Source organism: Varanus komodoensis, unplaced genomic scaffold (assembly GCF_004798865.1).
Source record: "Varanus komodoensis strain SLA01 unplaced genomic scaffold, ASM479886v1 scaffold21, whole genome shotgun sequence".
NCBI classification, from domain to species: domain Eukaryota; kingdom Metazoa; phylum Chordata; class Lepidosauria; order Squamata; family Varanidae; genus Varanus; species Varanus komodoensis.
This window is the reverse complement of record NW_025335589.1, coordinates 10,261,759-10,273,423: the sequence shown is the minus strand read 5'-3', so window position 1 is coordinate 10,273,423 and position 11,665 is coordinate 10,261,759.

Below are 11,665 nucleotides of genomic sequence, written 5' to 3'. Positions count from 1 at the left end.
AGGCACACTCCTTCAGTGAACATTGCTCCTGGGAGAACAGAGTTCATAGCTATTCTTGGTCAAGTATTCAGTGGGTTGCCCTGGGAAATAAACTACCGTTTAACTTTAGGTATTCCTCTCTCGGAGCCAGACTTGGCTCTAGGTAGCTCACACACTTGTCTGAACCGCACACGATCAGAACCACTGAGACTACTTTGAATTACTGCAGCTGAGGGTTGAGCAGTAGACTTTATCCTGACACCCCTCTTGGCACAGCAGCTGCCAACCCACCTCTTTGTCGGAGTGTCAAACCTCTTCCAGCCCAAGGGATGATAGATGCATAGAAAAGTAGGGTCAGAAGAGGCCAAGAAGGCCATTGGGCCCAACCCCTTGCTGGTGCAGGACACCAAGTCACTCAGATGACTGTCCAGTTTCACCTTGAATGTCTCTAGTGTGGGAGAGCCTACAACCTCTCTAGGTGACTTTTGTATTGCTCTATCAGTTTGGAAGTTTTTCAGGTTTCTAGCCTGAATCCGGTGTGCTGCAATTTAAGGTCATTGTTCTGTGTCCTACATTCAGGGATGAGTAAGAAGAGGCCTTTTCCTTCCTCTTTGTGACAGTCTTTGAGGTACTTACAGAGTGCTATCATATCTCCATAGCCTGCTCTTCTTAAGGCTGAACATGCCCAGCTCTCTCATCAAACAGCTTAGTTTCCAGACCTTGGAACATCTTCGTTGCCCTCCTCTGAACTCTTTCTAGTTTTTAAAACTTGGGTGCTCAGAACTGAACACAGTAGTCTAATTTCCCTTCAGATATTTTTAAGGGACAAAGACAAAAGGGCAAGGCCAAAATACCAGCATATTTTAGCTGAAAGTTCTTAGTGGGTCAGGAGAGGAATTTCAGACTTTCAGAATATGGAAATTCTGCACAAAAGCTAAGAAGTCCCTCAGTCATCAATGGCTGTAGCAAATTGAGTGGGGCCAGGGAAAAGAGAAGGGGATGTGTACTAATGGGGAACTGAGGAAAGCTGGATTGGAACTATCAGGGAAGTGGTTTTCCCCTGAAACTTCAGGCCCCTCTTCTGTGCTCATTGCTCACAATTTTTTTCAGAGGGCTTCCCAAGCAACTTCTCCCTATTTACTGTACCCACAGCCAACCTGAGACAGGTGGGCATGTAGATCATGAGCAATGCATTCTCTGAGTTTACAAATGTTGCTCTGACTCTTTATGGCACATCCTCAAGCAGGCAAAACCAATAGTGACATCCAGGAGCTAGAGAGAGAGAGAGGGAGAGAGCCCTGAAGGTCTCCCTGGATGGGAGAATCTACCCATTACCTCCTTTGGATCCTCCAGTTTCCCCTGACTGTCAAAGTAGCTCAGCCCTTAGTTCCCTTGATTTTTCAATACAAAATACAAACAGGGTTTATTTTTCATCAGAGTATTTAAACAGAGTATTTAAAATGTTTATTTTTGCAAAATAAATATGAAATGCCATGCATCAATGATTTAGACTGCTATGCAATGTACACTTACCTGGAAGTTACCCAGTGGGCTAGTCTGTATGATCAAAATAAACCATGATGGATCATTTGAGCCACAATGGCTTATTTAAATTGAGACATGTGCTGCGTGCAATTTCTATCATCACTGCCTGGGCACAGCTTGACTGCAGGGTTTATACTAAGCATTGTTTTCAACTTCAAAACATCTGGTGCAGCCTCTCCCACATCCTCTTCTCAGTATTTTTCTAATGGGAACAATAAAAAGAAAATTCTAATTCACAACTTCACAAAAATCTAGCTTCTATTGCATAATTTTAAATAATTGCATAAACATGTCCAGCTGCACTTTAGAACAAGCCCACTGCATAGTGCAGCAATACACTGGAGGGGTGTTTGCCCTCCAGCTAGCTATGCCGCCCAGGTTCAAATGACATGGCAAGCCACGTCTGTGCTGAGATGATGATGGAAATAGCACTCGGCATGCACTGCAGTTTGAATAAGCTTATTCTGACTGGGCATACCAGGTAAAAGAGACTTGTATTTGAATAGGTACATAAAGGATAGAAATTGTGTGCTTCCACCTAGGGCAGAACGTAGTAAACAAGGAATTTTAATGTGGATCAAAATGGGGTTATAAAGTCCCCCACATTCCAAAAGTGACGGATTTGATAAATACTTGTGGATAAAAGCTTGTGGAGTTCCCAGAGGCATCTGTTGGTCATATGGGAAATAGGATGCTTTTGTCTGAGCCAGTAGGGTTCTCCTGATTTTCTGTGCCTGCACATCTTTTTTCCTTGATCCAAAAGCTGTCCCATGTATTCTATGCAGAGATATCTCAATAGTTCCCTGTATGACAGAGCTCTGGACTACTTGGTCATCTTTCAAAAGCGAAGCTGATGCTTAGGAACTCCCTGTGTATTTTTCAGTTCCGTGTTTTGCACGGAGCACTGTGCACATGCCATTAGCCACTGCTTTCTCTTTCCAATCTCTTCTATCCCCATTTAGATTACCAGTGAATGAAGGCACCTTGTTTGTTCCCCTGTCTTTTGTTAAATTTAATGAGCATGTGATTGTACTAAGATATGGGATGCGTGTGCTGTTTTAGATGTGCGCAGGAGCACTTGCCCACATCATTAAAGCACAGACCCCGAAGGACCTTCAGAGAACCATAACAAAACAATCCAGCACAGCAGGGACGTCAGCTCCAGAGGTGCATGAACTACCACAAGCAAAGCTCTGTTGGGCTCATGCCAGCAGCATAGAAGGGAGGGAGGGAAGAACGCAGTTTGTTTATTTCACATCCTGTTCAGTTTGGTTCTGTTTAGTTTTTCATTGCAAACAAAAGGACAGGAATTATTTTCACTAGCTCCAGGCCTGGTACAAATCTGACCTTCCCCACAAAAAAGATGTTCTGATTAACAACTTGGAGGGCTTTAGATGCTGCAGGTCCAAAGCCTCTCTAAATCTTCCCCCTTCTTAGCTGTCCTAGCACTTCAGTTTCTACAAGTTAGGTCCAAGGTCCAAGGTGGGTAGGCATTCTCTGCCACCTGCAAGGAAGAGTTCAAAATGGCCCTGTGGCCCTTGAGGCACCTGCTCAGGGTATGTAGAATTGCAGCCTGTATACTTTAAGATGGGGAGATGTAGGGCTGGACCACTACATCATCATCATCATCATCGCACAATGCCTTTGGAAATAATACTACTCCGTGACTTAGCAATGTTCCCAGGGGCCTTTCAGTTTCCAATTTCAAAGCACTCAACTGCACAGCTGCCAACCTGAGCCTTGGCTCTGCAAATTAAGTTTTAAAAAAATAATAAGAGACAAAGATCTCTCTGCCACTTCATGCAATAATAAAAGATTCCCACCATAAAATGTTGTAGCTTCCCCAGCCTGCCAAGTCACATAAATTCTTCCTCCCTCACCTTCACAGCGGATGGAGTTCCACAAAGGTGTACAGGAGAGATATGTAGAGAAGTACTCTTTTTTTATTATTTTTTGCAGTGTTTTCTCAATTTGCAGAATGCTTTGTAGTAGCACAAAAGAGTGAGACAGATGCAAAGGATCTGAAAATCACTGCCAAATTTGCACGCTCAAATTGCAATGCTAATTTTAAGCATTTTTCTAGTTAACACAGAATTCAGTGATTGAACAATGATTCAATTTGACAATAAAGACATGAAAATAAATCTGTTCATTCCTAATCTAAGTGTACTGCTTAGCATTATTGACTTCTTTTGGTTTTGTAATACCTGACATTTGCCTTCATAGCACTGCATTAGCAAAAGCTTTTACATTTAACTGTATAACATAGAATATCTACTTGTCAGCAGCTTATTGGTGCTTATTCGTGCTTATAGTGTATGAGTGAATTGCATCATAGAGGAGAGGTAATTGAGATAATCTATCATGGAATGTGTTTTGAAACACTGCCCATTCATCATATTTCTATAACCATTCTGTACTTTGTAACCACTTATTTTCTCTCTTTTCACCCTTCATGCATGGCTACAAATTCACCTCATCAATGGCAGCCTTTACAAACTAGCTTGGAGTAACAGAGTAGAAGGAAGAAAGTAGCAATTCAAATCAATTTCAAGTTTTTATGTTGATGCATCAATTCCAGAAAGTTCAAAGCACATGCAGCATATCATATTTTCTTCAGCTGGCTTCATCAATAAATTATTATTTTGGAAACAATAAAATGGCAACTGTCAGATCAATATTTTGCAATTATCCAAACGATCAGATGAGCCTTCTGTGAATGTGTAACTTCTGATATATAGCTTATCTCCTACTGTATTCCATGAAGATATGCAAGTCAATTTTGGAAAAAAAAATCCATCAAATAGCTTTAATTAGAAGATGGTCTGATTATGCAAAGGATTTACTGCCTCCTAGTTCTGAAGACAAGTTTCACCATGGCCAGTGGAACAGTGTGCGAGTGTGATGTAGTGGTTAAGAGTGCAGGACTGGACTCCGGTGATTTGGGCTCTAGTCCCTCCTCAGCCATGCAGCCAACTGGGCGACTTTAGGGCAGTCACAGATTCAGCCCAACCTACCTTGCAGGGTTGTTGTTATGGGGATACGATTGCAAGCAGTAAGCCACTTTGCGTTTTCTCTAAGAAAAAAGGCCAGATAAAAATCTAATCACTCAACAAAGAACAAAAGACTTGCTCTCCTGCAAAACACGACTTCTTGAAGAACTAATCAATGCCCACCTCCATAAATAAGGGATGGAGATAGATTGGAAAAAATCATTCACAGTTCTGAGGAATTTCTGGCTGCAGATCTATTGTTTAAAGCTCAAAATTCATTTCCTATGAAATTTCACGACAATCAGCAAGTCTCATTGATTTTTCACATGTGACACATTTCCTTGACCAAAATAACTTGTGAAGTACGGCTTGGATGACTATTTCTTCTCAAGAGTTCACCACAGTGAGCCCTTTCTACCACTTTGCTGTAGGTGGTTACCTACCTTATCATCTTGCCAGCATAAGAAAGAGGCACAGAATCAGTGTTGGGAGACATCCACACTGTCAGAGTCTCCATGAGAAGAGTCCCCAGGATGGCAAATCCGAACTGGGACAAATCCCAGTTTGCAGCAGCAGCATTCCAGCAGTGGGCGGAGCTAATGGTGTACAGGGAGGGGCCGGAACCAAAATAGCAATGCATTCTCATGTAAAGCTAATGTTGTTTCAACCTTGTAGAGTGGGGTTGGGGAATAAAGAAAAGCAAGGAAAATGGAAAATGTTTGGTGGTTGAGGGAACAGGGATGGAGCCAGAGGAAGGGGATGCAGCCTTCTGAAGAACTCCTCAGGGCCAAATTTGGCCCTGCACCAGGGGCCTTGCACTCCTGCAAGAAAGCCTTCCTTGTCACTGAAGTGATTCTGGCCCTTTTTTACTTCAACAGGAAGAACCGTAAAGTCTGCCTGTTCAGACTAGGACTTCGATGGGGCAATTGCAGTCATTCCTAGGACCAGCTCTTGACATTATAGTTGACTTATCTCTTAATCTCCTGGCCCAGCTCCTGATTCTCTGCCTATAATTCCAGTACATGCTTTTAATTAGTCTGCTTTTAAGCAGCTCTCATGAATTCTCAACAACTCACACAGCCATTCCAGCCACATTAGTATGCCATGAGAGAACGTCTGCTGTGCCACAAAAATAAACAATAAAGGGCTGCCCACCAGTTCTCCATGTGATTCACTGCTTTTGGTATCATCTCCTTCCAATTAGTTCCTGCTAATTTTACTTTCTCTCTTTTTTCACCACATCTCTGCATCAGAAGCAAGTGAGTCACCCCATCACCCCTAATGGGTGCATTAGCTATCAGAAGCCTGGGGAATTCCTAGGGCACCATCATCTTTTCATGAGAAGAAGAGGCAGGGTTTTTTGCGGGAGGGCAGGGGGGTTCCTTTCATCTCACACACACTGGAACTTACCCCAGCTAGCAGGGTTTTCTCACTCTTTGTGCAGCATTTTCAGGGAGTCCCAGAGGCTGTTGAAGGAAGGAAGGAAGGAAGGAAGGAAGGAAGGAAGGAAGGAAGGAAGGAAGAAAGGAAGGAAGGTCGGTCCACATGTGCCAGCACAATTGATCCAGCTTGACTTGGATTCAAGCCAAGGTGACTGTTCATTTTAGGTTAGTTCTTTTCAGTGCACTGTGACTCTATTCTGAAAATTATTTAGTTTAAATTATTATTATTAATATCTCCTGTACCACATATAAAAATGGTGGAAAAGACAGAAGGGAATGTAGCAATAGTTATTTGTAACTTCGCACTAGCTAAAAAAATAATAAAAATGGTATTTCTCTTTCCCTTCTTATTACATTGTTTGTCTTTTTTTCCAAGTAAACTGCGAAATTAGGGAACCAGATTTGCAGCAAAGAACAGCTGCTACTTCTCATTTAAAAGCATAATTGTAAACAAATTTCATTAAGCTTGGACTATGCAAAGGCTCTCTCTTTTCATCAGTATTTTCTTTCTTATGTTGCTAAGAACGGCTTTCAAGAGATAAACCTGCTGGGCTGGATTGGCAGCCATATATCAACTGACTGCTCTTGCCTGCTGTTTTAACTGTCAGCAGATGTGAATTTGTGATCATAAACTTGTGTTCGCCCACCAAGGTCTCACTTGTTAGTCATGGAAACAAAACTGATTTGTGAAGTCCTTGTGATCTGTTCTAGGACTATCAGCATTAACCGTCACACCCACCAAAGAAAGAAAAAGTGATGCATTTAGGCCACTCACGGCAATGAAATAGAAGACCAATAAATAAGTTACTGTTATTTGCACTGAAATGAACAATTCTGTAAAATCAGTCGGATTCCCTGTATACTAATGGGACCCTTTTGTATTGGTTAGCATACAGTTTATTTGGATTAGTTTTGCTCATTAAAGACTTGGCACATCTTGACTAGAATTTATTCTGCTGTTCAGTGTTTCAGCAGGGAGAAAAGAAAGGGGGAAGGTGTGACACTGAGGGAAAGAAAACTCATTAGCAACATATCTCCCAGTCTTCTATGCAGATGGGCAGAGGATCAGCAGCTCATTTGGCATTGGACTCTATCTTTCAAGGACTTGACTCGCAAACCAAATCCTTCTGATCTTCACGGGGAGACCTATACAAAAGCATTGTGCCTCCATCTCTAAGCCTGGAAATTCAAACAGGTTGAAAATGGATGGTAGAGGAAGGGAAGAGAATGGCTCATAGATTGACCAAACTAGAAGTAACATGACTTGCACACACGCAGCTGGAATGCACATTTTGGGGAACAGCAATAGCAGGCATGAGGGAGGGAAGGATTAGAAGCAGCATAAGGACTGCACTGGGAAGAGCTTGAGGGAATTTAATTGTTACACCTCCACTATTGTCCAATAAAAAATGCCCATTCTCCAAATTTGCATTCTTTTATTTATTGATGTATATGATGCTCCACCAGCCATTTGGATCCAATAGAAAATATTTTATAGGTCCAACCCTCGACTGGATGTGCCATAAACAGTGTCACCATTTGGATCACTATTTGCACAGATCACAAGCTAAACCTGAGTTGCCAGAACAATGTGGTAGCTAAAAAGGCTAATGTAATTTAAGGTTGCATCAGCAGAAATCCAGGGTGCAGATCAGTAGTCCACAGGAAGAAGAGGACCATTCTAGCCTACTTCAGCCAGATCTCTCTTGGAGTCCTGTGTCCAGTTCTGCGCAGCCAGAAGACAGCAGCAGAGATCGTGATGGTCCTAGAGATCAGGACAACGCTGAAGGACTTGGATATGTTTAGCCTGAGAACAGCTGCTGAAGAGGCAGTATGGTGGCCAACTTTAATTATCTGCAGGGCTGCAAAGGAGATGATCGAACAAAATGGTTCTGTTTATCCAGAGGGTCGAGAGTAAACCAATGTGCTTAAAATGCAAAGAAAAGGGAATGTTGACTTACACTGAAAGTTGATTCCTGAGGGTATGAGCTGCATAATGCTACAACAGACTGCCTTGGAAGGAAGAAGAAAATTTCCAGGATCAACAATGGTTGGACTAGATGAGCTTGACAGTGCCTTCCTACTTCAGTTCTGTGACTGATACCTGAGAAAACATAGCATTAAATAATATAAAGATATAGCACTTGAAGCATAGCATATGAATAATCTGTCTTCTTAAAGAAGTGACTATACCAAGGTTCCAAAACTATTTTTATCCATTCTATCATAAAAAATAGCCATAGTATCTTTCCAATATTTCTTACTACATTGATCTTTACTAATTTTTAATATGTTATATGAATGCCAGAGGCAGAGAGCCATAATATGAAAGCAGGTCTCACAGAGGCCCTTATCTTTCTATCATCTCAGCCCAACCAGATTCTCAATTCTTTTGCTCCATGCCCAAGAGCCAGCCTGATCAACACATCTGTGCTCTCATTAGTGAGATGGGATTGCTAGTATTATCAGTTCCACCCTTTCCTCACTGATGAGCCTCCTAGATAAGCTCAGTTTGCTTGCACTTTCATGACACTGCTGGAGAAAGGTCAGGGTGTGTGGGTGGGTGGAAAAGGAAGAAACATTGTGGCTGCATTCCTGCTGTTCTCTGTCATCGCTGATGCCGTGTCACATAATCAAACTGGCAATGAAATCCACATCACTGAAAACTACGCAAAAATACAAGTGTGAGAAGAACTTTCTGCACCTTAGAAAATATGTTTTACAGTGGACTCCTGTCTGTGTCCACTCAGAAGCAAGTGCTGGCTTATTTCCTGGAAACTATACATTGGATTGCAGCCTCAAAGCAGTAAACATAAAGTATGGTATAATTTTATAGCTGGGTGCTTTGCTCTAACACCAGAGATAATACTTAGTGATACTTGCAGGGTAGTTTTGCACTATACACCATGATAAGCCACATGGTAATGAGTTGGTTGTTTTGCAAATACCCATGGTGCACCTGACAGATGATCATCTCCCCTGCTTTCCCCTCAGACCTCCAGGACTTGCTAGTCCCCTGGAAGACCACTCCCCACCATGGAAGTCCCTCCTCTGGAAGTCCCTGCCCACCATGATTTCAAGCTAATGGCGGGGGGGGGGGGGAGTTACTGAGGCTTCCCCTTCCACCAAACAGCAATCTCTGAATTAACAGCCAGTCACAGTCTCTCCAAAGTACCCAAGCAACACATTGCGTGGACTGTCACTGATCAGTCACCCTTCTTTTAAACATTTTTCACTCCAAATATTCACAATTTTCTCATCATTTTACATTGCTTTTCTAGTTGGACTTTGTGCAATTTCACAGGTCTCAGATAGGAAGCTTCATCTGGGCAATGTCCTGCTGTCAAAGTGGATCGGGTGCCAGCCTTGTTTTTCCCACTGTCACGAGGCAATTCAGTTGTTTTGGCTCAGCATTGAAGGTAGATGTCCCCCCCCCCCCCCGGTATCAGGATGCTCAGAACTTGCACTGCACCATATGCTTCAGTACCCTCAACCATTTGATTTGGGCAGAGGGATAGCTTTTTTATAAGCAGTGACCTGGGCAGGGCACACGGACAAGCCAGATTGGGCGAGGAGGTACATATACACAACCTGTGAATGTTCCAGCCTGAAATACCTTATCTAGCCCTTCCTACATGTCTGTTTTAAAAAGGCATGCTTGTAATAGTTGTCAAGGTAAATGTCAGAGAAAGGGGGTGGAATGTATTTTCCTAACATCTTGGGAATTGGTGAAAAAGTTGGGGGCACTGGAGTTATGAGAGGGATAGTCCACCCTCCCTCACCACACCGCCCCAGGGACTTTTCTCTGTCTAATCATGCACAGGATTGTGTCTTTATTTAAAATGCTGGGCATTATTTCTTTGCTTTATTAGCTTTCAGTTACTTCATAAATGAAATGGGGTTAGGACTGGGCAGTGAAGTGCCCAAATCTGTGGATAACACAAAAGTATTTAGGGTTATTTAAAAAAAAAAATAAGGAATTATGAAGAGCTCCAGAAGGATCTTGCCAAGCTCAAAGGACATCAAAAGACTAAATCCAGTTCTAGGTGAGCAGGTGTACAGGGATGCATGTTCAAGGAGGGAGGAATTACATTTTCATGTATACACTGACGGGACCTGAGCAGATCAAGAAAGAGATACTGAGATTGTGGCACACACCTGGATGAAAATCAAATTCCATGTTAGACATAATTAGAAAAGGAATCAAAAATCGGACTGCCAATATCATACTGCCCCCATACAAATCTATGTTGTGACTCACTTGGAATACTGTGTACTGTTCTGTTACTACACCTAAAAAAGATATTATAGACTAGGAAACAGTGCAGAAAAAGGCAACTGAAATTATCCAGCAGTTGAAACAACTTGTCTGTGAGTCAACATGTGAGACTGTTTGCTTATAGAAAAGTCAGGTGGATGCATCCTTAAAAGAAGTGAACAAAATTATGGATGCTGTAAACAAATTGGTTAGAGAGGCATTTCTCATCTTCTCTCTTAATTCAAGAGCCTAGAATCATCCCACAAAGCTGAATACTGGGAAAATTCAGGACAGATAAAAGGAAGAATTTCCTTATACAGCACAAAGTTAAACTATGGAGTTTGCCACCTCAAGATTTAATGATGACCAATTTAAAAGTTACTCAATTTGAATAACTTTAATTGGTTTGGACACATTCATGGAGGAGAGCTCCATTAATAGCTATTAGTCCCAAAGAAGTAGCTTTGTTTCACTCTCCTTTTCCCCGACAGCTGTCAAAATTGGTCTGTCAAGAGACAGTACAGATGTAAGTGGTCTTTGCTCACAATGCAAGGGGGGGGGCAGGGGGAATAGTGCTTCCTTTATACAGTCGATCCATCTCATATTTGGTTTTCTTCTGTCTAGCATGACTGCTTTCTGCAATCAGTCTTGCCTTCTCACAATGTGCTCAAAGTACAGAAATTTTGGTTTTGTCATCAAGGAGAGTTCTGGCTTGATTTGATCTAGCACCCACTTGTTCACCTTCCTGTTGGACCAAGGTATTCACAAAGCTCTCATCCAATGCCAAGTTTTGAACACATCAATGTTCTTCCTGTCAGCTTTCTTCACTTTCCAGCTTTCACGCCCATACACAGTGGTTGGAAATACAACACAGTTGATGATCTTGGCCTTGGTCTCCAGTGAACAATATTTTCTAGTTCTTTCACTGCTGCTCTTCCAAGTGTCAGTCTTCTTCTACTTTCTTGGCTGAAGTCTTCCTTTGAATTGATTGAATGAGCCAAGGTATGCAAAATCTTTCACAATTTCAATTTCTCCATTGCTGACTTGAAAGGTGTGTTATTCTTTCAGAGTCACGATTTTTGTGTTTCTAATGTTTAGCTGAAGTTCTGCTTTTGCACTTTTTTCTCTCACTTTCATCAGGAGTCATTTCAATTCATTGTTGATTTCTGCCAGTAATGCAATATAATGTAGATATCTTAAATTATTGATATATCTTCCACCAGTTTTCATGGCTGCTTCCTCTGAGCCTAATTAGCTTTCTTTATGATATGTTCTGCGCACAGACTGAACAGATTGGGAGATAAAATGCACCAGTGTTCTATGCCTTTCCCTGTAGGAAAACCACTCTGTCTCTTCCTATTCTGTCACAACAGCTGAATACAGGTTATGCATGAGAATGATGAAGTACTGTGACACACCCATTTCTTTCAGGACCACCCGTAGCTTTT